This window comes from Giraffa tippelskirchi, chromosome 3, assembly GCF_054371585.1.
Source record: "Giraffa tippelskirchi isolate mGirTip1 chromosome 3, T2T-mGirTip1v1.2.pri, whole genome shotgun sequence".
NCBI classification, from domain to species: Eukaryota; Metazoa; Chordata; class Mammalia; order Artiodactyla; family Giraffidae; genus Giraffa; species Giraffa tippelskirchi.
The window spans coordinates 117,117,622-117,144,075 of record NC_137277.1 but is presented as its reverse complement, the minus strand read 5'-3'; the positions used below and the strand labels follow the sequence as shown (position 1 = coordinate 117,144,075).

Genomic DNA, 26,454 nt, shown 5'->3' with positions numbered 1-26,454 from the left:
AGCACCGATTCTTCGGTGCTTAGCTTTCTTTGTATTTCAACTCTCACATCCATACAGGTTGAATAGTGTAAGGGAAAATGTGGTGATCAGATCATTCTCTGGAAGTTATGTTTACACTGAGCCATGAAGGATAAGGAAAGGACTGATGGGGGAAAGCAAAGCGTGGGGTAAAATTCAGGGGTAACCTGTTGGAAAAGATTCTTTCAGGAAAAGAAAATCATACACGTTGAAGTCAGAAGACAACCTTAAAACCTGAAGGAAGTCCAGTTGACCTCAAGTCTTGAGAATCATACGGGAATTGTTTGACAGACTAAGAACCAGATTATGAAAAGTTTTTAAAGGTAAAGCAAGATGTATTAAGTTTCATTTGATTGCAGTGTAGAGCCTTTAAGGAGAGAAATGACTAATCCTGTTCTTAAGGGATATTGCTCTGGGCGCTATATAGAACATAATTTATAAAGATAGAAGTAAGAATTGGAGAATGTCTGCAGTTATATTTCAGATGAATGATTATAATGCCATACAAGGATATTGGCAATGAGGTGGGGAGAAATGGACTGACTTGGGATTTATTTTGAAGGTAGAACTGAACAAATTATCTCTCTAGAATTTTGACCTCCAATGCATTCTTAACTCCAGGCTAATATTCAAAACTATTTTTTAAAATATTTTATCATAGATATTTTATAGGTCCATCAAACTCAACAAATCCAAGACAAAACTAAGGAAAATGTTCTCAAAACCTTCCCCTCCCCTGCCTTGCCTCTTGTATTTCCTATCTCAGTAGTGATTTCCTCACTAATTCCGAGAAGAAACCAGAGTAACATAAAAATATTCCCTCCCTCTACTTACCACATTTAAATGACCATGGATTCCTGTGATCTTTATTCTCTATATCTCTGAAATGCCACCTTCCCTGTTCTTTACCATTGGCACTACTATTCTTTATCTGTATAGTGGTGGTTGTGGTAGTGGTTTAGTTGCTAAGTCATGTGTGATTATTGCAACACCATGACTATAGACTGCCAGGCTCAGCCTGTCCATGGGATTCTCCAGGCAAGAATACTAGAGTGGGTTGACATTTCCTTCTCCAGGGTTTATCTGTGTGGTGTCAATTATACCCCACCAGTGGCACTTTCAAGAAAAGAAATATTGAGATGTTTCTTCAATCGCACATTCTAATTTTTCTCCTGTCTGCATACTACTGAATGTAACAATTGGGGCTAATTCTGTATTTGAAAGTTCTAGAAAACATAATTTTCTTTCTCTTAAAAACTCAGAATGTTGCTTTTGGTCTTTGTTTAAGGCAAAAAAAAAAAAATGAATTCACTTGCTAGTCAAGTTTGTTTCCTTTATTTCCCTGTTTGTTGTATTATATATTAATATAAAACCATAATAGCTCAGAAACACATAATTTGGATGCTCACCAAATTACATTGGTTTTTCCTCTCTAGACCCTTGGAATCTACTAAGCCATTATAATTCTGGCTCACCAAACAGGAAAATTACAAAAGCTTTATGTGTTTATTTGGCAAGCAGTTTTACATATTTTATATTTCCTTAAACAAGTAAAATATACATCTGTATGGTTATGAGTTTGGTGACAAAAGGGGAAGTACTTTTGTGTTAACATGTTTTATGCTAGGTATTTGTAGCAGGAAAATAAACTTCAGGACAAATCATTCAATTTATTACACTGACTTTCAAAATTGATATAAGTGAAACTCATTTTTGTTTTGCATTTGTAAATAAACTACTGCTTTAATGTTTCTCTCCTTTGACAAATATGTACATTTAGAGTACCCTCTGCTCTCATAAATATATATATATATTATACTAAAAAAATAAACTTTATATAATAGTAGAGACTATTTTAATGGAGCAAATATAAAATTTTCTCAAAACAATATTCTATTGGCAACAAAGTCTTTTTTGGTTCTAATCTCTAGATAAGTCTTTGCATTTTCTATGTTTTCTAATGTAAAAGGCAGAGATTAATCAGAAACTTAGAAAAAGTGATAAAGGCAATTCAACCAGCACTGAAAGAAAAAGCTTAGATAAATCATTTTACAGACTGGCTTGGTAGTATTAAAACTTATAAGCAATAAAACTAGAGCATTTCATTTATATATATGTATATAAAATATGTGATATATACATATTCCTAGGTCAATCTAGGACTAAAGAACCAGGAAAAGTGAGTGTGCCATTTGGCTGAAGTATATAAAAGCCTGGGGAACTTGATTTAAATGGTGCCTGACGAAATTGCCTGATGAAGCGTCTCCCACTAAAATAACTTGGAAAAAATTTAAGGGGACTACAAAGCAAAAATTCACACCGCCATTAAATTCTAGTGATGTTTGAGAACTTGCTACCAGTATTAAGGAGAGATTTCCTGTGATTACAAGGCCGATGGGCTGGACTAAGAAACATAACCAATAACAGGAGTGGTTAGCCAAAAGAAATAGGATAAGTATATTAAGGTAGAAAGTAACATGCATTGGGAATTCCCTGGTGGCCTAGTGCTTAGGATTCCACACTTTTACTGCTATGGCCCAAATTCAGTTCCTGGTCAGGGAGCTGATATCCTGCAAGCCAAAAGATGGGACCAAAAAAAAAAAAAAATAGTAGCACACATTGTTTTTCAATCCCATTGTCTTTTCCCTAGTTCTCTTAAAGAGTAACTTAACCATTTTCCTCAAACAATGGGCTTTAATGTATTTTTTATGAAGTATGGAATGTGGGTAAAATAGATGAAAGTGGTCAAAAGGCACAGATTTCTGTTATAAAATAAATAAGTCATGAGGATGTAATATATAGCATGGTGACTATAGTTAGTCCTGATCATATATTTGGAAAAAGAAAAACAAAAAACAGTTCCTTAAACTATTCCAGGACACAACTGAAAAACCTGGCAATAAGCTTGGGAGATGAAAAGTTGCAGAATTTCATTTTACTTTGGGAGATATAGTTTCCCAAATGGTAAGTGTGGGGAAATGAAGAAAGGAAAAGCAGAGGATTGTAGTTTTCACAAATTCAAAGAACTAACATATCATAAAAGCAAGTATTTTGATTAGAAGAAAACAACACAACACATAATCTAAAACACATAGATGAAGTATCTCACAGACATAGACACAGAAGTATCTCACATTCTCACTGAGAATGGGGTAAGGAGGTGAGCATCACCGTGCCTTTCAGCTGCAAGTTTGAGAAAGTCTTTTGAGCAGAATCGGAGGCAAAAAAACATATGTGATTATCATCAAACAACCAGTTTGCCTTCTAAAGTAGACAAATAATTGGAAAATAGATAACATGGTTCTAATATATTGAATCTGCATGTAATTAAAGCCCCTACGTGTTTTTTTTTGGGGGGGGGGTTGGGATGGGGTATGTTGTGTCTTACACTTATGTTCATATCTAAAGCAAAATTCCTTCTCAGTGTTTTTGTCAAACAGATCCCGTTACACCACTGTCATTTGTTTCCCTCGTTTGTTTTCCCCTCTAAGGAGACCTTCGCACAAGCATGGGCACCAAACAGCACTTCTCTTTAGTGGGTCTCTCAAAAGTACACCGTGAGAGAATTTCCGAACACGTATTGTGAGTGCCCTCTTGGTACTCATGATATCTCTCATTATCAGCATCAAAACATTATTGTCTTATACATGACTAGATAATTCCTCAACTTTGAGAAAACTTTACCACGGAATATCATTGGCCAACATTGTTGATCACTGGGCATGTTTTATTAATTATTATTTGACATTATCGCTACTGTTTTCTTCTCCCTGTAAACAGGCTTTAATCTTCACTAGCTCTTTAAAAGCACCATTATCAAACCAACTTATAATGACTGTCCTTTGCCACACCGGGCCTGTCTCTCTGCCATGCTTTCAACAGGTTCTACTGCAGTGATCCATGCATCAGTGTCAGCTGTAGGGCTTGCAGGAACACAGGCAGCAGAGCGCCACCCCACAGCTTCTTATTGGTAGCTTTGGAGCAACTGGGGCTGAGAATTTATATTCCCTAAATGGTTCCCAGCTGATGCCTAGGATCTCACTTTGAGAATTAGGGCTCCGCCAGCTATCCTCGTGCCCCTTACTGTATGCTGATTTTCACAGCTAGAGCAACTTAACTTGATTCTGCTCCACCCACATAGGAAGGAGTATAGGTTTTTCATGGTTCAGCACTGACACAACTTTATGGCAGATTTGGTGTGAGCAGCAGAGCTGAGCTTTTGCTGAATTTTCCAGCTCCGGACTTCGTCCCTTTCAGGATTGCTTGCTGGGCATGCTGTTTCCGTTGATTTCCCTTGCTCAGTTCTTTCTGGTAGCTGAAGATGAGCAGGTAAGTTCACTGGGAATCTACCTCACTGCTTTCTGGACAATCGTGATGCGATGCTCAACATGGTGGTGTGTTGCCTGCACTGATTTCTTTCCATTGCTTGTTGTTAAGACTTTGAAGTTTGCCTTTCCTGCGCCAATGCGTCTAGTGTCCTGGGATTGTCATTCCCAGATCTGACTTCAAATATGCCAGGCTACCTTTTTCTCTGATTTTTAAACATAGATTTGTTTATTCAGTTAAACAATGCTGCTGCTGTTTCTATGACTGGTGTCCATTCTTTCCCTTTCTTGATTTCTATATGCGTTTCCAGACCTCTCAGCCCCCATGCCCTCACGCTCTAAGATTCAGTGTGGCTTGGTCTTTTTCCTCTATGAATTATTAGTTTTCTGGTAAGATCATGTACATTGGCTGGAAGGTGCTAATACCTCCTACATGCGTGACTTAAGTACAAGTAAGTCAACTATATTTGTTTCTTTTCAAACTAGTGTCAAAGATGTTTTTGCAGTTGGTATGCAAAGTGTATGCTGAGGATCAGTGGCTTTCAGCATGTTAGGGGAGCTTGTTGAAATGCAGAACTTCAGGCCCCACCTCAGAGGGACTGAGTTAGAATCCACGTTTGCAACAAGACCCCCAAGTGATTTTCATGCACATTGAAAACAAGTAATATACGGTATAGTGTCTATAGGATGAATTGCTTCCAGTTGAGACTAATTGTGACTCTACCTCAGCAATCACCACTTTTTTCAACTTGCTTATCCCACTTATGTGATTTTACAAACCTGTGTTGAGTGTTTCCTGCTGAAAGTGTGGACTATGACCAACAATCCCTGATTCTGAGGATGCAGAATCTTTCTGTGTACATCTCACATGTGTTTTTTCTTGGTGTATCTTTTGCACAATGTCTTTTCAACTATGGCAACATACCAAAGGAATATTTCTTTATGCTTTTAGTCATGATCTGATGTGGGCTCAGATGAATGGCAGCCTGAGGGTCCAGAGTAGCTAGGTACAACTCAAATTCAACAATAAATTTTAGGTGCTTAATGTCATGCTGGCCCACAGTAGGTGACCATCCAAACATCACTCATCAGCATTTATTATGGAGAAGGTGTTGAAGATAGGTCAGGCTGGGTGAACTAACTCCAGCCTAAAGATTCCATGAGGAGTGGGGCCAGCAGTACTACTGGTCCGGACAGAAACCAGTGAATGGCCTTACTGCCAGAAACCGATCCCTGAAGGAGCAGGACTCTAGCCAGTTACTGAGTCCACAAGTCAGGTGCAGTCATTGCTGGGAGGGGACTAATAAGATATATACAGCATGTCAGAGCCTCAATCCAGACTGTTTACATTTAGGTTAGGGTTACAGCCCCAAGAGGTGGAAACTGCCATATTAACTTGGAGACTCTGTGGACAGGCCTTTATTCAGAAGTAGTGCCATAGAAAGAACATAGGTTCTAGAATACAAGGTGGATTTGTGTGATCTTGAGTAATTTTATCCTCAGATGTTCTTCCTAGGCAAATGAAAATGCATGTCCAGGGCCTAATAGAGGACTCAAGTAGTAGATGCTTAATTAAATGGTAGTTATTATTATGTTTATTACAGAGGATATCATACTGTTATTAATATGTGAGCCTATGAACCTTCTGACCCAGGTAGTTGGAGGGTTGGGTACATAGTGTAGTATACATACCTTGCTCAGGATCTGAGCTGATGGAAACATGAATGCTCAAAGCACAAGTGCTTAGCTTGGTAATTGGAGGACATCTTTTTTCCTTCTTTTGTTCTCTTTGATTTTGTGGCTCTCTTTAGTGTTGTGTTAAATTGCCAACATTCACTGGATCATGGAAAAAGCAAGACATTTCCAGAAAAACATCTATTTCTGCCTTATTGACTATGCCAAAGCCTTTGACTGTATGGATCACAATAAACTGTGGAAAATTCTGAAAGAGATAGGAATAGCAGACCACTTCACCTGCCTCTTGAGAAACCTGTATGCATGTCAGGAAGCAACATTACAGCTGGACATGGAACAACAGACTGGTTCCAAATAGGAAAAGGAATACATCAAGGCTGTATATTGTCACCCTGCATATTTAACTTATATGCAGAGTACATCATTAGAAATGTTGGGCTGGATGAAGCACAAGCTGGAATCAAAATTGCCAGGAGAAATATCAATAACCTCAGCTATGCAGATGACACCACCCTTATGGCAGAAAGTGAAGAAGAACTAAAGAGCCTCTTGATGAAAGTAAAAGAGGAGAGTGAAAAAGTTAGCTTGAAGCTCAACATTCAGAAAACTAAGAACATGGCATCCGGCCCCATCACTTCATGGCAAATAGATGAGGAAACAGTGGCTGACTATTTTGGGGGGCTCCAAAAACACTGCAGATGGTGATTGCAGCCATGAAATCAAAAGACGGTTACTCCTTGGAAGGAAGATTATGACCAACCTAGACAGCATATTAAAAAGCAGAGACATTACTTTGCCAAAAAAGTTCCATCTAGTCAAGGCTATGATTTTTCCAGTAGTCATGCATGGATGTGAGATTTGGATGGTGAAGAAAGCTGAGCGCCGAAGAATTGATGCTTTTGAACTGTAGTGTTGGAGAAGACTCTTAAGAGTCCCTTGGACTGAAAGGAGATTCAACCAGTCCATCCTAAAGGAGATCAGTCCTGTGTGTTCATTGTAAGGACTGATGTTGAAGCTGAAACTCCAATATTTTGACCACCTGATGCGAAGAGCTGACTCGTTTGAAAAGACCCTGATGTTGGGAAAGATTGAAGGTAGGAGGGGAAGGGGATGACGGAGGATGAGATGATTGCATGGCATCACCAACTCAATGGACATGAGTTTGGGTAAACTCAGGGAGTTGTTGATGGACAGGGAGGCCTGGCATGCTGTGGTTCATGGGCTCACAAAGAGTCGGACATGACTGAGCAACTGAACTGAACTTAGTGTTGTGTTTAGATTTTGTTGTGTGTGTGCATATATCTGTTACAGATTTTTGGTTTATGGTTCCCATAAGGTGAAAATATTGCATAGGAAGAGTAAAAAAAAAAACAATCTAGGAAAAAATTAGAACCATTCTTAGATTTATTGTGAACAATTTTTATATTGAATGGCTAAAGAGCTTCAAGACAGGAAAATAAAACTATATACAAAGTGTGGTATAATAAGAAATATTGTTGTTTTGTGTCCCTGATTCCATACACATAACTTCTAAAATGCTTGGAATTTCCTGAGTGATAGTAGTATTTTTTATTACTCATAAGGAGTGCCTGTTGAGCATTTTTCAGTTTATGCTAATGAGGTGATTTAAGGTGGGGCTGCTGGATAGCCTTTGGATGGGGCTGGTCACCAAAAAAAAAAACAAGTGATCAGAGGGCTCAGAATCCACTGGCTCCTGGAAAGGGGAAGGGGGAACTGCAGATTAAATTCTATAAAAACTCTTGAACCAGGAGGTCTGATTATTTTCTCAGTTAGTGATTGCACTCACACATGCCAATTATGTGGGGACAGAAGCTCTTGGACTTGAGACTTTTTTTGGATCTCACTCTTGGAATTCTTTTTTATCTCTTCACCTGGTCCCTCATATGTTTTCTTTATAATGTCCTTTGACAGCAGTTCCCCAAACTTTTTGGCACCAGGGACCAGTTTTGTGGAAGATAATTTTTGGGAGGATGGTTTCAGGATGATTCAAGTACATTCCATTTATTGTGAACTTTATTTCTATTATCGCATCAGCTCCACCTCAGATCCTCAAGCATCAGATCTTGGAGGTTGGGGACTGGTGCTCTGTAGTAGAGTGGTGAATGCAAGTAAAAATTTCTCTGAGTTCTGTGAGCCACTCTAGCAAATTAACAACTGGGGGAGGGAGTTGTGGAAACTTCTGATTGATAGCCATTCTGTCAGAAGCACAAATAACAACCAAGACTTGTGATTGGCATCTGAAGTGAGCGAAGCCTTGTGAGACTAAGGCCTTAATCTCTGGGATCGGATGCTAGCTCCAGGCAGATAGTTTTAGAGTTGTATTAAATTTGTAGGATACTCAGTCAGTGTCCATTGAGAATTGCGTGGTAGGGTTTGAAAAAACACAAAACATGCTGGACAAAGGAACAAGATTCCACATTAATTTTACACACCTTACACCACCAAACTTTAGAGGAAAATGTAGTGTTATATACAGAATTTGGGCAGCAAAGAATAGAAACATAAAAAAATTTTTAATCAGAAAGTTTTCCTTTTGTGTATAGAAGAAACAACAGTATTACATACAGAAACAGAAATAACCACTCAAGCACATTTACTTAGTTGAAGACACAGTCAGTCCATCTAAAATATCAACCCATCTGAGTAACTAGGTAATGGAAGGCAATATGTATATAAATCATTTTATGGGATTACTGAAACCAGCTTAATATGTTGTTTAAAAGAAAAGTTGACTGTTTTACAAAGCTTGTTACAACTGTAACAAACTATTCTTGAAAATAAAGATTCTAAAAAAGAACACTGAAAACTCTCAATTTAAATTCTCAATGATATTAACAAAGTTAAAACTTTGAGGTTACTAGATAAAGTTGGAAGAAAAAGTTGGACTATTCACGTTTATTAGCATCCCCCCCAAAAAATCTCATAATTGCTCCATGAATCATCCATGAAAAAGACAGTCCATGATTTTATACTTATGAAAACTGGAAACATGTGAAATGCCCAGTTATTATGGAATACCTAAATAAATTATGGTACACACATTTAATAAATTGTTATATAGTCAAATCATAATTTAGAAGAGTATTTAATAGCTTATGTTTATGCAAATAGATGGTAGAAAAAATATTAGGACACAAAGATATCTATCCAATTTTATACTAAGTTTGATTAAACATTCTACGTGTCCATATTTATTTATAGATGTTTACATCATTCAAAATAATTGATTCTGAAAATTTGCTTGTAAGGAAATAGTTCAGGTGCCATTAACTTGCATTATAAATAATACATACACTAAATTTTTATTAATGGAAACCTCTGCTATAGTTCTGAATTTAAATGATGCACTATTACAGTGGCCTACAATAGATAATGAATGCATATCTTGCCATTATACTAACAAAAGTATGAGTTGCATCGAGACCTGGGAATTTGTGTTCTGACATCAGCATTCAATATTTGATCATTTTTGAGATAAATGTTCATACAAGCATGAAATTTGTAGAAATTTTCAAAATATACTTGGGAGTCAATTTTTAAAAATGAGAAGTTTTTGTGTAGAATAGGCAAGCATTCCATACATAAAAATGGCTATATGTATGCATATCTCATGCTAGAAGAAACTTGTTAATGCAGAGCTGCTTGTGCATGTTAGTTACATGTGCAGTGGGTACTGAAAAGATTTCCACTTAAACATGAAAGGTCAAATACAAATTTATCACATTCTCCCAAAACACAGAAATAAAAGTAAATATTAAAACGCATATTCATACATATGTACACAAACACATGAATTTTCAAAATGAAATTATAGTAGAGATGACAAGAATTTAAAGTTAGAATTTTGGTATGTTATTACTAATTTATCATATTTTAGAAAGATCAATGCTAAGAATCTTTTTTTTTTTTTTTCATTTGCAGTATCCTGGAAAGGCTCAGGAATTAGACATAGCAAGTATCATGGATGATAGGGTTGGATGGTTCGGCAAAGTGGAAGGATTGGTTCAAGGTCTGGTTGAGAAGCACTTGCATGTAGCAGCTTGAAAAACAAGGGACAAAAAAATGAAAGCTTTACTGTGGAGAAGCTGATTCAAAGGAAATCTGGATTTTTAAAACCCACTCAGAGATGAGGGGGGAAACACCAAAAAAAAAAAGGTGAACTAGGGAGAAAAAACATCCTGAGCAGAGACATCCCAGTCTGGATATCAGTGTACATCTAAGTAACCCCATACTTTTGAGGAATAACTCCAGTATGAAAAGGCCAGACAAACAAAATAACACATTGAAAAGGAAGATGAAGAAAACAGAAATACTGGAAAAGAATATAAAGTTGTAAAACAAACTGCTAAGGAATATTCTCAAAAGAGCTTTAAGAAATTAAAATATGGTAGCAAAAATTTGGAGAAGGCAATGGCACCCCACTCCAGTACTCTTGCCTGGAAAATCCCATGGACGGAGGAGCCTGGTAGGCTGTGGTCCATGGGGTCGCTAGGAGTCGGACATGACTGAGCAACTTCACTTTCACTTTTCCCTTTCATGCACTGGAGAAGGAAATGGCAACCCACTCCAGTTTTCTTGCCTGGAGAATCCCAGGGACGGGGGAGCCTGGTGGGCTGCCGTCTATGGGGTCGCACAGAGTCGGACACGACTGAAGCGGCTTAGCAGCAGCAGCAGCAGCAAAAATTTAAAAATCAATAAAGATTAGAAAATAAATTTGAGGAAGTCTCTGAGAATATACAATAATAAAGCAAGGAGTTAGAAAGAAAGCATTTTTGAAAATTGTAAGGTTACAAGTTTATTCCCTTGACTATTCTGGGGAAAGCTACTAAGACAACATACCTGTTTAAGAGAATGTGATGGTGTAGTAGTAATAGGTACTATAAACAAAGGTGAGAAAAAAGAATTATTAAATTAATAGAGGCAAGAAAGTTGTATAAAAAAGGAAATATAACCATAATGTACTAAATAGTTTAACACCATTCAAATTTATATGATGATAATAATGTAAAGAGTGACTATGGAATGAAATAGAATTATTATATAACCATATAGAAAGGATGAGATAGAAAATATGTATTCGGCCAGAAAGTCTGAAAGCTATGTAAGAAAGCCAAGTACTTTTTGTTCATATTTGGCAGTGAAAAGTAATCTACAAAACTGAATTGTAAAAAAATAGAAGTATTACATGACATTTATATATGGAGATAAAAATGACAAATAGCTATAAGTTTAAATTAACTGCATCTGGGAAATAGCAATGTGGATTGTGAAATGAAATATTGATTGCTATTTTTATAGAATTTATAGATCTAGTTGATTTTTAAATTATAAATATATAACTCTTTGATTTAAGAAAATAAAATTTACAAATAATATCAAAAAGAAACTAAAATGTTAACAGTAGGTATATCCAGGGGTTAGATTATAATTGTTTTAAATTTTCTTTATTATATTTCTCTGGATTATGAAACTGTACTTCAATATCCCTAAATTAGTACTGCAGATTAAAAAGACAGAAAAAAATAAGTAAAAAGTAAATTGTTATAAATAGCTTATTCTTATAAGCAAGTTTTGATATTAATTGACTATTTTCTGAAAATAAATATCTTGATATTTAACATATTTATGAACATTGATATGCATGCAAAGGAAAAAGCCTCACTTTTTATCAAAAATTCTAAAGATTGTTAAACACTTAAATTTTGAAGATTGATTAGACAGTATGAATAAATGGGTTTGACATTTTGTTAAATAAGAACACTGTTTCGATTACAATATTCCTTTACACTTTTTAAAATGCTGAACATTAGTCTCATTTCATCAATGTGAAGCATTTTCTTCTAAGTGAGAACAGATGGTTTTTATTACTAATTCAGAATATTTTCCCCCCAGTACCGTAGACTGAAGTTATAAGTGGGATTTCCCAGGCTTACTTCATTTTTGACCATATGTTTAAGAGAAATTATGCTTACTCATAAGAGACAAGAAGGGATGCTAAGCAAAAAAGAATTTGACATCTGAAACATCTTGCTAAAGTTCTCTTCCTATCATAAAGAAACATCTGCTGTCTGTGTAGTTCACACAACTTACTACTAGAGTGCCATGTAAAATACTAGTGCCACTGCGTTACTTTTCCCACACACCAGTAAATATAATCATTACTGTCAAATGATACAACTAAATTCTACCCAACATTTCCAAAACCAGGAGAGCGGTCCTGGGATTAAGTAAGAAACTTTTATGGATTCTTAAATTCAATTGTCTTATATATATATAAAGTTTTACTAGCTTTAAATCTAGTCCCCTTGAATTACACTTAAAATACAGTAGATGCTCAAAAATAATTGATATTATATTTGAAGAAATAAGAATGTCTTTATCTGTCAGCAAAATTGTTCATTAACAAGTTATTCACATCTTTAAGGAGTAACAATAGTGATTTCCAAATTCTATATTTGTTAACCCTGATGGTAATCATCTGTTTTAGCTCCTATATTTCTAGCAAATAAACTTTGAATTAACCTGGTTTAACAATTTTCTAGGATCAGGGATACAAAAATCTCAAAATACCTCAATAATCCAAGCCAGATTTTTAAAATGTACATAGAAAATTTATCTGTTTTGTACAATTAAGCTACTTCACAAATGTCACATGCACTGCAAACCTAGCTAACTCATTCATTTGATCCTTATATAACTACTGGCCTTTTGAGATCTTTTCATTTTGGCATTATATTTCCTTTCCATATTTTGTTTATAATTTTTTAAAAGATACTTTTCTAACATTGAGGTGTAATGGTCTCTAGCATTTAGTCTTTGACATAGTTGTAAAGGCCTGCTGAGACCTTGGAACTTCTCTAAGTGGAAGTTTAAAAAACAAAACAACAATGGCTTATTTCTCCGTTTTACTAGTAATTCAAATATTTCATCTACTCATTTTGGTTCTGCTTAGTATCTTTTTTCTAACTCATGGTGATAAATGCTAAAAGATAAAACTCTTACACTTAGGGAATTCATAGACTACACTGGAGACAGCAAATATTAAAAAAAAACAAAAACCTGAAGATTGTACAATTTTCACATGCATATTAATTTCTGAATATTTTACATTTTTAACTTTTTTCCGTGGACATTTTCATGTAAACACCAAGGAGCAGTCTGATGACCCCCCAAGAATTCATCTATCAGTTTCAGTTAGTATCGATATATGGCTAATCATGTTTTATCTGTAAGACCCCCCCCTCCAAAGACCCCTCCCCCATTCCCCCACTCTCAGTGCATTATGGATAATAATCAATGGATTATTTTAAAGCAAGTCCAAGGCATTATATCATTTCTTCAGTAAATATTTCAGTTTCTACCTCTAAGAAGTAAATATTCTTTAGTTTCTAGCACTAGTTTCTATTAACAAATAATAAAATATGAAGAATTGATGCTTTTGAACTGTGGTGTTGAAGACTCTTGAGAGTCCCTTGGACTGTAAGGAGATCCAACCAATCTATCCTAAAGGAGATCAGTCAAGAGCATTCATTGGAAAGACTGATGTTGAAGCTGAAACTCTAATACTTTGGCCACCTGATGTGAGGAGCTGACTCATTTGAAAAGACCCTGATGCTGAGAAAGATTGAGGGCAGGAGGAGAAGTGAATGACAGAGGATGAGATAGTTGGATGGCATCACCGACTCAATGGACACGAGTTTGGGTAAACTCTGGGAGTTGGTGATGGACAGGGAGGCCTGGTGTGTTGCAGTCCATGGGGTCGCAAAGAGTCAGACACAACTGAGTGAATGAACTGAACTGAAAAGAGCAAGATCCCCAAAGCTGTACTACCCAAGTAGCTTCATTAGTTAAAAGTGAAATGAAGGAGGGAGGGAGGAAGAGAGACTAATTGTGACCTCCATAGTCTGACTCCTGCTTTTATACTTGTTTTTTTAGACCTTCAATAGTGGAAAGAGGCCTTTCAAGCTTCTTCTATTTTCTCTCATCCTATATATTTTCAGTCTTGTGAGTGGTAATTCCTGTTCATATTCCTACCAGCTTGTTCTCAGTCATTTCTACTCCGGTCCCTCCAGCTAGTAAATTATTCTGTCCTTTGGGCTTTATTCTGTTGTTTCATTTATTCATGAATTTGTTTAAGTGATTCCCTCCTAGGGTAGTTGTTCTTAAGGGGAAGAAAAGAAGCTCCTTAAGGCAGGGACTGGATTTTATTTATGATATTCCATCAGAGACCAGATAAATACCTGACTTCTAAAAAGCACTTACTGTATCTTAACTAAATGAATAAGGAAGCCATAAACCTCTCTGTTTACTAGTTTAATTCTCAAAGGGACAAGTTTAACTGATTTTATATCTCATTTGGCACATCTGGGAGTCAAAAATATCATTTAAAATAATTCTGGGAAGGCAAGTCATCTGTGTCAGACCACAAACAGAGATTAATCATGCTTTTTGTATTGCCCACTCCTCAGTGATTTTAGAATTGTTCTTGTCATTGTCACAAAAGTCCAGACCTACTGTTAAAAATGGAAATCTACTAACAGATTCTCTCATGTAAATACACATTGGCAGACTTTGTGACAAAATATAATAACTTAGTGAAGAAACTTCACAAGTTTTTGTTTTATTTTAAAGAGATGTACTAATTCTAGCAAAATCATGAGTGCACACTATTTCAGAACCCTTTCTACAGTTTGCAGAAAATGATTGAGAATATCACAGTGTCTATTGATAACAAGATGGATTATGCCAGGAAAACACCAAAGGAAAAAAAATGATCAAAAGGGACAAATTTACAGTTATAAGATTAATAACTTCTGGAAATCTCATGTACAGCATGGTGATTGTATTAATAATGTTGTATTATACACTTGAAAGTTGCTGGGAGAGTAGATTTTATGTTCTCATCACAAAAATGAAATGGTAATTTTGCAATGTTTAGCATTGTTAGGTGGTAATTATTTTACAATGTATGTGTCTAATTAGCACATTGTACACTTTACAGTTGCACAGTATTATATGTCAGATACATCTCAATAAAGCTGGAAAAAAATGCAAGCTCAAGGGAAAAAAAGTTACCAAAAAAACCACAAAGCATGGAGATTTAAGAAAAATAGCAAAGTAAATGCCCCTGTGACAGCTAAATTAGGATAAATTAGAGACAAAAATTGACAATAGTATCAGAAACAAGAATAGGAATTTAAATAATATATAAGAAATTGTCAGTTTAAATTAAAACTAGGCATATTTCTTTCTCTGCCCTATATTTGAAGTTTAAAATTTGTATAGAGTTTCCATACATGGCAAATTATTTTATCTTGTGAAATGTAGTAGGGCTGATAGGCACCCTGGTCAATATAATATATACAAATATCTTTTCACAGAAATATATATATATATATGCGCATCACTTTGGTAAGAAACATTATGCATCTTGAAAAATATAAGCATGTAGAATATTTAATTTTTATTTTAACTTTACAAGAGAGATTATTCTACAATAATGTAAAGTGGGCTACTTGGTAGAAAATGTAACTATCCATATATGGAAAATTATTATAATTGCCCTATTGATGAAGAAAGGGTGAAAGAGACCTAGAAACTCACTCATTTCCGTGTCATTTTACATCACAGAGCCAGGGTAAATCTTGGGAAATTTTCCTGCTACTTAGCTAGTTTTGTCTTTTTTATCAACTTAACAAATATTTATTGAGTACTACTCTATGCTGATTGATGTCTTTCATGAAGCACACACAATGAACCTTTTTCCCTTAATTTAGTAGGAATAAGAGTCGTGAAAATAAGAGCATTAACCTATGAGGACAAGGAAGAGAAATAAACACACTTACCTGGAAAATACCATGACCATATTATAATTTCTTGTAACATTTTAGATAATACACTGAATAATTCTACTACCCAACAAATATGGGTAAACTATAGCACAGTATTGGAAATAGAGAGGAAAGTATAAACAGGCATACCTCAGAGACATTGTGGGTTTAGTGCTAGACCACCACAATAAAGGGAGTCACACAATTATTTTTGTTTCCCAGTGCATATAAAATTATGTTTACACTATACTATATTAAGTGCACAGTAGCATTATATAAAAAATAAGCATATTTTACTTAAACAATAATTTGTTACTAAAAAATATAATTTTAGCCTGCAGTGAGTCAATCTTTTTGCTTATGGAGGTTCTTGCCTTGCTTTTGATGGCTGCTGACTGACTAAGGTGGTGGTTGATAAAGTCTGGAGTGGTCGTGGCAATTTCTTAAAATAAGACAACAGTAAAGTTTGCTGCATTAACAAGACTCTTCTTTCATGAAAAATTTCTCTGTAGCGTGCAATGCCGTTTGATAGCATTTTACCCTCAGTAGAACTTCTTTCAGAATTGGAGTCATTCCTACCAAACCTTGCTGCTGCTTTATCAATTAAACTTATGTAATATTCTCAATATTGTTTCCCAATATTCTTTGACATTTCAACAATCTTCATAACATTCTTCAACATTCTACTCTTCACCAGGAGTAGATTCCATCTCAAGAAACCATTTTCTTTGCTCTTCTATAAGAAGTAACTCCTCTTCCATCATAGTTTTATCATGAGATTGCAACAATTCAGTCTCATCTTCAGGCTCCACCTCTAATTCTAGTTCTCTTGCTATTTCCAACACATCTGCTGTTAATTCCTTCACTGAAGTTTTGTCTCTCTCAAAGTCATCCATGAAGGTTGGAATTAACTCCTTCCAAACTCCTGTTATGATTGGTATTTTGACCTCTTCGTATCAATTAGAAACATTCTTCATGGTATCAAGGATATTGAATACTTTCCAGAAAGTTTTGATTTACATTGCACAGATCCATCAGAGAAATCACTATCTATGGCAGCTGTAACCTTACAACTTTTATTTCTTAAATAATGTAAGACTTGCAAGTTTAATCTTTGCTATATGGGTTCCAAGAGTGGATGTTGTGTTAGCAGACATGAATATCCTTGTGCATCACCAACAGAGGTCTTGGGTGACCAAGTGCTTTGTCAATGATCAGTAATAATTTGAAAGTTTTTTTTTTTTGAACAGAGGTCTCAACAGTGGGGTAAACATAACTGGTAAACCATGTTGTGAACAGATGTGTCATTCAAGCTTTGTTGATTCTTTTATCGAGCACAAGTGGAGTAGATTTAGCATAATTTGTAAGGGCCCTAGGATTTTCAATACAGTAAATGAGCACTTTTAAGTTAAAGTCATCAGCTGTATTAGCCCCTAACTAGATAGCCTATTCTTTGAAGGCAGATATTGATTGGCTTCTCTCTATGAAAGTCCTCGATGGCATCTTATTCCAATCAAAGGCCATTTTATCTACACTGCAAAGCTGTTGTTTTGTGTGCCCACCTTCATTAATTTTCTGAGATCTTCTGGATAACTTACTGAAGCTTCTATATCAGCAATTTCTGCATCATTTTACACTTTCACGTTATGGAAGTGGCATTTTCCCTTAAACTTCATAAACCTTTCCTAGCCTCAAACTTTTCTTCTGCAGATTCCTCACCTCTTTCAGTCTTCCCAAAATCAAATACTTAAAAGTCTTGCTCAGCAGTAAATTTTGAAAAAAGGGAATGTTGTAGCTGGTTTGATCTATCTAAACCACTGAAACTTCCTCCATATCAGAAAATAAGGCTGCTTTGTTTTTCTTTTCATTTGTGTGTTCACTGAAGTAGCCTTTTAAATTTTCTTCAAGAACTTTTCCTTTGCATTCATAAATTGACTGTTTGGCCCAAGAGGCCTTGCTTTCAGCCTATCTTGGCTTTCAACATGCTTTCCTCACTAAGCTTAATTATTTCTATCTTTTGATTTAATGTGACAGACCTGTGATTCTTCCTTTCACTTGGAACACAGAGAATGATGTAGGTTTACTAACTGGGCTCATCTCAATATTGTTGTGTCTCAGGGAATAGGGAGGCCTGAGGAGAGGGAGAGAGACAAGGGAGAGGCTGGTTGGTGGAACAGTCAGGACACATACATTTATGGATTACATTTGTTGTCTTAAATGGGTGCGGTTCCTTGCCCCCCAAACAGTTATAATAGTAACATCAAAGATCACTTATCGTAGATCACTATAACAAATATAATAATAATGAAAAGCCTTGAAATAGTCCAAGAATTACCAAAATGTAAGAGAGACAAAGTAAGCAAATGCTGTTGGAAAAATAGTGCCAATAGCCTTGCTCAATGCAGAGTTGCCACAAACCTTCAATTCATAGAGAAAAAAAAATTGAAGTGTAAAAGGTGAAGGTCAATAAAAGGAGATATGCTAATATGTAAAAAAAGATATGGGGTAAACAGTAAGCTTGATATAAAATGATAGCTATTAAGGGACTATTTCAACATGATATTATTGTAATTATTTTATAAAAACGAAAATCTATTTCTTATTGATATGTGTTGAAATATTTAATGGTGACATATGCTGTCTGGAGTTTGTTTCAAAGTAATGCAATAGTACAGTATGAGAGAGGGAGAGGTTGAATAGATGAAACAAAAATAGTCATATTGCTGCTGGTTGACAGACTAACAAGTCAATGGGGGTTAATTGGACTTCTCTCTTTACTTTTGTACTTATTTGAAGATATCCATAATGAAAAGTTTAAAAGGTAACATGATAAACTCATAAATTAATATGTATTTAAAATCATGCAGTGCTCAATATTTTATATTTATGCTAACAGTATATTAAATGAAACATTTTTCATTGTGGTTTTACAAGTTACACTGAATAAAACAGTAATAATACATTTGAATGACAGGTGCAAAATATTAATAAAGGTTTAGCTTCTGGATACCCTGGAGTCTTTTCACATTGATAACATAAAAATAAACTGTCCAGTGAGCACATCTGATGTTAAATTTATTATATCCAAAAGGAAGTTTATCTGTTTTTAAAATTTGTTTTCAATACATCTAGTAGAGTTCAGTATGTTAACAATTCAAAAAATATTAATATATTTTAATGCTTCTACAAACATAATAGAGTGAGAATCTTTAGGAATAAGTTAAGGTTATAAAGGATGCAATTCATCCATAGCAATAATCATTTTAATAGTTTTACTTTTGTATTCTGAATTTTCATAAATTAATACAAACGTTTTTCAAAATCCACAAAACTATAGTTATCATACCCTTAAATTCACCTGATTTTTTTTTCATATAAAATTTGAAGTTTGAAAATAATGATTAAATCTTTAAATATACTTTCTGATATAAGTTTGTACCTTAAGGCCAAATAAAAAGTTTTATGCAATGGAGCCAACTTTCTTATATCCTTTATTTAATGTCCTTCCAAGGTGGATTCTTGGTTCCTGGGGGTTCTTTCTGAGTTCTCTATCAATCTTCAGTGAACTGTAACATGTAAGATAATAGATTGTTTATACACTGTAAATCTACTTTCTGTGAGCTGGAAACATGATAGATAATAGGTTGTTTATGATTTGCAAATCTGTTCAGTGAGCTGAAAATTTGTAAGATAATGTGCTGTTTATGAATTCTAAATCAATATTCAGTGAGCTGGAACTATGTTGGATAATGGGCTACATATGAGTTGTAAATCTATTTTCAGTGAACTGGAAACATGTTAAATAATGAGTTGTTTCTGAGTAGTAAATCTGTTTCAGTGAGCTGAAAACATGTGAGGCAATGGGTCATTCCTGAATTGTAAATCTGTTTTTAGTGAACTGAAAACCTATTGAATAAAGGATCCCTTATATGTTATAAATTTCTTTTCATTGAGCATGAAATGTGCTAGAATAATGGGATTGTTTTGACCAGTAGATTCCACTTTGCTTGAAACATGTCACCTAGTAGATTATGAGTGGTAGATCGATGTTCAGTGATTTAGATAGACAGAATGATGATACTGTTTGTACAAGCATCTTTAATCTATTTTACCATGTTCTCTGCTGAATAACAGTTCTACTAGATTATAGGTGATGGAGTGGGAAGGTACTAAAGATCTGTTCTTTGTGACCCCATGTACTGTAGCCCTCCAGGTTCCTCTGTCCATGGGATTCTCTAGGCAAGAATACTGGAGTGGGTTGCCATGCCCTCCTCCAGGGGATCTTCCTGACCTAGGGATCAAACTCATGTCTCATGCATTGCAGGGGGATTCTTTACCACTGAGCCACCAGGGAAGGTGATATTCAAACACAGATATATGCCATATAAGAAATGGAGACTATTTAGCATAGCAAATGGTGAACACTACATTGACTGTGGGCTTAGATGCAAAAGAAGATACTTGAACTCTCACTGGGAAGACCATACAAACATAAACCAATAAAATATAATATTAAAGTGTCAAAATACATGATCTAAACCAAAAAAAAAACCAAAAATTTTATGTTAGGGTTAAGAGGCTAGAGAAGGAAATGGTCACTGGATATGAGGCAGGTGAAAAATAAAAACACATCAAGAAAAAAATATTTTTGGTAACAAATTGACTTCCAATCTCATCCAGTCTTTAAATGTTCAAATGTTGTCTAGTGATTGCATATTTATTGATAATTATTATTTCAGTTATTGGGAATATAGGAAGAAATATAACTTTTCAAAATTATTAGTCATTATCTAAAGTAATACTTAATTTTTAATGTGATAAATGCTCCTAGAGTTCTTCAAAAATATGTATTATTAAAAATGTTCTCTTAAAAATTACCATTCCATACAGTCCCATCCCCTTCTTATTCAGTCAAACAAAATCTTGTAATAACAATTATTTTGTCAACTCTTAAAGCCATTTCTTCTAAGTTTGTTCTTAATATTTATAAAAAATGTATACCTCAATGGTTCTTATTAATTCTAGACAATCTCTGGGAGCGTGGATACCTACTTCTTATATGTTTTCAATATTTTTATGTTCAATTGTGTTTTCACTGCAGAGCCAAGTATTATACTAGTGTATGTTTCCTTCCTTGTACTTTTATTTTTCCCGTTGTTAAAAAAACAACAAAATCTGTTTGTACTTGCTTCCTTTTCTATGTACTTATCTTTAATTTTTTATAAATGGTACATTGATTAAACATAAAATTGCACTAGAGATTCTCTTGCTTTAATTTAGAGCAGGCATTTTCTATGCCTGATGCACAATTTTTATGTTGGGAGATTTTGGTTGTTCATATGGGTTGTATGAGATTCTCTTATATCCTGAAGACTACATTTTTCTCTGGTTTGTTTTCTTTTCTTCCTTGGCAAAATGCACATTCTTCTATAGGTTCTTAAGTAAAGTTCATCAGAATTAAATATTTGACCATCCATGTCAGAAAATGTCTTTGCATTAATTGATAATTTGGCCAGCATTTAATTCTAACTTGAATTTTTTTCTCTAAATTTTGAAAACAATACTCCATTGATGATGTTAAAAATTTAAATTTCATTCTTAGACTTGTTCCTAATATGTTATCATTTTAATTCTTGTTATAGAAGCTCTTGAGTTTTTTCTTCATATGCAGGATTTGTTAGTATTTTTTAAATGAAGTATAGTTGATTCACCATATGCCCAAATGCAGCATGAAAGTGTTTTTACATAAAGGTAAGACTTTAAGTAATCCAGGGATGAGAGAGTCTTAAGAACCTAAGGGAAAACCACAAAGGTGAGGGAAAAGGATTTGGATAGATGTATATTTTAAAAGTAAAAGATGTCATGTGCAAAATTACAATGAAACACCCTCCTAAAGTATTTTCCATAAAACTATGAAAAGAAAATATCAATGTTCAAATAGCTCATACAAATCAATTAGAAAAGTACTTAACCTCAAAAAGATCAATGGGCAAAGAACTTGAACAGAACATTACATAAGGAGAAAAAATAGCTAATACATATTAGGATAGTATTAAACCTCATGGGTGAAATACAGCCAGTCCCTCCCATCAGGAAGCTTCCACAAGCCTCTTATGCATCAGAGGGCAGACAGAATGGAAACCACAATTACAGAAAACTAACCAAATTGATCACTTGGATCACAGCCTTGTCTAACTCAATGAAACTATGAGCCATGTCGTGTAGGGCCACCCAAGATGGACAGGTTATGGTTGAGAATTCTGACAAAATGAGGCCCACTGGAGAAAGGAATGGCAAACCACTTCAGTATTCTTCCCTTGAGAACCAATGAACAGTATGAAAAGGCAAAAAGATATGACCTCGAAAGATGAACTGGTCAGTAGGTGCCCAATACACTATTGGAGAAGAGTGGAGAGAATGAAGAGGCTGAGTCAAAGCAAAAACAACACCCAGTTCTGGATGTGACTGGTTATGGAAGTAAAGGCTGATACTGTAAAGAACAATACTGCCTAGGAACCTGGAATGTTCAGTTTATGAATCAAGGTAAATTGAAAGTGGTCAAACAGGAAATGGCAAGAGTGAACATCACCATTTTAGAAATCAGTGAGCCAAAATGGACTGGAACAGGCAAATTTAATTCATATGATCATTATATCTACTACTGTGGGCAAGAATCCCTTAGAAGAAATGGAGCAGCCCTCATCATCAACAGAGAGTCTGAAATGCAGTACTTGGATGCAATCTCAAAAACAACAGAACAAAACAAACTACTTCTGCTTTAATGACTACGCCAAAGCCTTTGACTGTGTGAATCACAACAAACTGTGGAAAATTCTTAAAGAGATGGGAATGAATGACAGACCACCTTAGCTGCCCCCTGAGAAATCTGTATGGTTTGTTATTTTGTTTTATTTCTTGTGCTAAACTGAGGTTTTACAGTATGGACACTTGTGTCCTTTAGACTTGAAAAACTGAATTTTATCACTTCATTGAAATATGTTGGATTTTATGCATTAAAAGTTCAAGTATGTTGTTTTCTCCTGACATTCATGTTTGTCTTTTCTTCAATTACAAGATTCTTCACAATTTTATTTCTTGAATCTTCAACTGAATTTTTTCAAAAATTGGTATCATATATTTGATTTCAAAAGCTCTTCTTTGTTCACTGATTATTCTTTTGTAATAGCTATCTATTCATTTTATTGCTACATATTTTCTTGGAATACCTTCAGTAAATTTTAAAAAATTTCTACCATTCCCTGTTTATCTGTATTTTATGGCTTACTTTTTGTCAGTTGGTTGGTTTTGGTCATTCTTTTTCATTGATGCATTTCTCAAATGTCTGGTGATATTTGGCTGTCTATTCAAATTTACTTTTATTAATCTAGTTGTGTGATGCTAGTGATCTTTTTTATTGAAATGTAATTGTTTTACTATCATATATTAGTTTCTGCTGTACATTGAAGTGAATCAACATATGCATACATATATCCCCTCTGTCTTGGTCCTTCCTCCCACCCCACAACCATCCCATCCCTCTATGTCATCACAGAACACCAAGCTGAGTTTCCAGTGCTTTGTAGAAACTTCCCCCTAGCTATCTATTTTACACATCTATTTTATATATATATATATATATATATATATATATATATATATATATATATATACGTGTTTGTGTGTGTGTGTGTGCGTGCATATGTATGTCAATACCAATTTCTCAATTTGTCCCACTCTCCCATTCACACCTCTTTGTCCACATGTATATTCTATACTTCTGTGTCTCTATTCCTCCCTTAGAAATAGATTCATCTGTACTGTTTTTCTAGGTTCCACATATATGCCTTAATATACACTATCTGTCTATCCATATTTAAATGTGAGTTCTTAAGCTGATTAGAAACTCTATGCCAAGCATGTATTTTATACTAGATGTTCAGGCCTTTTCTATGGGGACTCCCAAACAGCAGTATCTTGAGATCTAACCTCTTAGAACAATCACTTTGTCTGGAGAAAAATTCTCCTATGTTTTATGTGAGCCTATAGTCAACATCGAGTGTAGAGAAATGAGATGACACAACGTGGAGACTGCAAATGTATTGAAGTCTCAGCCCTCTTGTCTCAATTCTGGAAAATCAGGACCCCATATTCTTATAGTGTCTTTAGAGTAAATGAACTCATTTCTTCCTTTCCCTCCTTATAGTCACTTCTAATTTGAATTTCCTCTACTTTGTTAAGGCGTTAACTAAACTTTTGCCTGCTATCTTCCAAATTTGTTTCTTCTTCTAATCACTATTTCTTCTTGTCTTCCGTTTTTTCTTTCTCTTTTTTTTTAAACTTTGTTGTTTTCAACTGTCATTTCAGTTGAGTTTAAAAGGACAAGTAGATAAATGTACACTGTTGTTCATTTTATTTTGTTAATAATGTGACTTCTCATGTTTTCTTACTATCTGTTTTTATCTCCTATCCTTCTTGCTGTGAAAGCCATTGATTCTATTCCTTTTCCATTATCAGAGGTAAAAGTTAGTTTAATGATTTCATTATGTAGTCTTACACAGGAAATATTGAAATCAAGTAGCAATCATTAGGAAATTTAAAACATAAATATTAACAATTAGTTACCTTCTCAAGTTCCTATGGTGAATGTCTCTCACTTTAACAATTGAATCAAACATTCTCTATGTCCAGAATGGTATTAACAAAAGTGCTAGAAAATATACAATTAAAAATAAGAGAGCAAACCCCTCCATTTATGATATGGAGAAATTGTAATTAGATCACTGGAACCGATAAAAAAAATGCAGTTGCATTATCAGTGTTTTAAGACTATGGATACGCATAGACAAAATTAGTTTAAAAATTGTCCACTGGATTAAATCCTATGAGTGGGTAAGGTAGAACTTATTTCTCTGTGAAAATCACCTATTTATTAAAGTTTTTGGTTGGAAATAATTTTTATTTTATCACCTTGTTTCATATATATCTCATATGCATATCATATTTTTATGATACACTTCAAAGATATTTTTAGATTTAAACTATCCCAATTCATGATAAACATTTAAAATCAATAATTAAGTTATATAACATTAAAATACAAAAAACAAATTTTAGAATATATACCTAGCTGAAACAGTCTGTATTAGTAACCTGGATAATTACCTTAATTCTATCATTTATTCCTGAATATTGTGATAAAAACTTGAATGTAATTCTACCTTAGAAGAATAAAGCAGTACTATAAAAATATTTGTTTTAATATAATTTAGAATAGAAAAAACTCAAGTCAAGACTATTGGTAATCAACAGAGAATTAATAAAATACAGTATATTTACAATATATAATATTACATGGCTATTTAAAGGAATAAAGACCAGTTCATTTGACTATATACATATGAATATTTCTTGAGAGAGAAAAATAGGGATTATAAAATAGAGGTGAACAAAATAGTCCACAGCTTTTATTTATATAATTATATAAGCATAGGTGTTACAACATGTGAATTGTTATATAAGTTAAGGAAAAAACTTAATAATACATGTCTTATATTAACATGAACTCCCTTGGGATGGAAGAGAGCAAACATTTATTTTTTTTCTTCATTTTTAATTTCTGTATATCAACTCCAGATAGAATTAGAAGAATTTTTATAAATGATAGAGAACAAGAGTGAATTTGAGGTATTGGAAAAAGTCTTAGAACTTATCTAATTCTCTGTTGATATTAATAAAAACAGAATTTTAGAAGAATATCATTTTCACTAGAATAGATACAAATAGAAGAATCAGAAAGGAAAGATTCTGAAAATTTTACAATATTCCCTGTAGCAAAATATTTTTATCTTGTCAGAGAATGTCTGTTTTTAAGTAAAACTTGTGAAACATAGCCGTAGGTCTAAAATATCAATTCTCAGAGGTAACTCCATTTCTGCTGGGAGAAATTTAGAAAATTGTGCACATATAAAGAGAAAAAAGAACTTCCCTGCTGGCTCTGTGATAAAGAATATGCCTACTAATGCAGGAAACTGAGCAGGAGTCACAGGTTCAGTCCCTGGGTCAAGAAGAAGCTCTGGAGGAGGAAATGGCAACTCACTCCAGTATTCTTCCCTGAAAAAATATGCATGGACAGTGGAGCCTGGTGGGTTGCAGTCCATGGGGTGCAAAGAATCAGACATGACTTAGTGATTAAACACACACACTGATAGAAAAGTAATGCAAATACCTGGCATGGAGAGAAAATTGCTAAATGCTAATCATTTCAGAAGAGTAACAGCAAATACTTTAGTTTGCAAAGGTGTTTACAACAGAAATGTTGGAGTAGTAACTTTTTTTTTTTTTTTGGAGTAGTAACTTTTATTTATTTTTATTTTACATTTTGCATTTTTTATTGAAGAATAGCTGATTTACTATATCACTCACCTAGAGCCAGACATCCTGGAACGTGAAGTCAAGTGGGCCTTAGGAAGCATCACTACGAACAAAGCTAGTGGAGGTTATGAAATTCCATCTGAGCATTTTCAAATCCTAAGAGATGATGCTGTGAAAGTGCTGCACTCAATATG

General features: G+C 34.4%; 1 protein-coding gene and 1 pseudogene across 2 annotated transcripts in view; one reads left to right on the top strand and one right to left on the bottom strand.

The window, feature by feature from the left end:
• Positions 1–7,424, top strand: part of LOC145543415 (protein CFDP2 pseudogene) — a 48,479-nt pseudogene extending 41,055 nt beyond the window's left edge. Inside the window, exon 2 of the transcript XR_014080704.1 lies at positions 4,254–7,424. The product of XR_014080704.1 is annotated as a protein CFDP2 pseudogene, transcript variant X2 (transcript). The remainder of the gene's footprint in view (positions 1–4,253) is intronic.
• The window catches only part of LRP1B (LDL receptor related protein 1B), a 2,070,111-nt gene that overhangs the window by 447,087 nt on the left and 1,596,570 nt on the right, over positions 1–26,454 (bottom strand). The gene's annotated exons all lie outside the window — the stretch shown is intronic.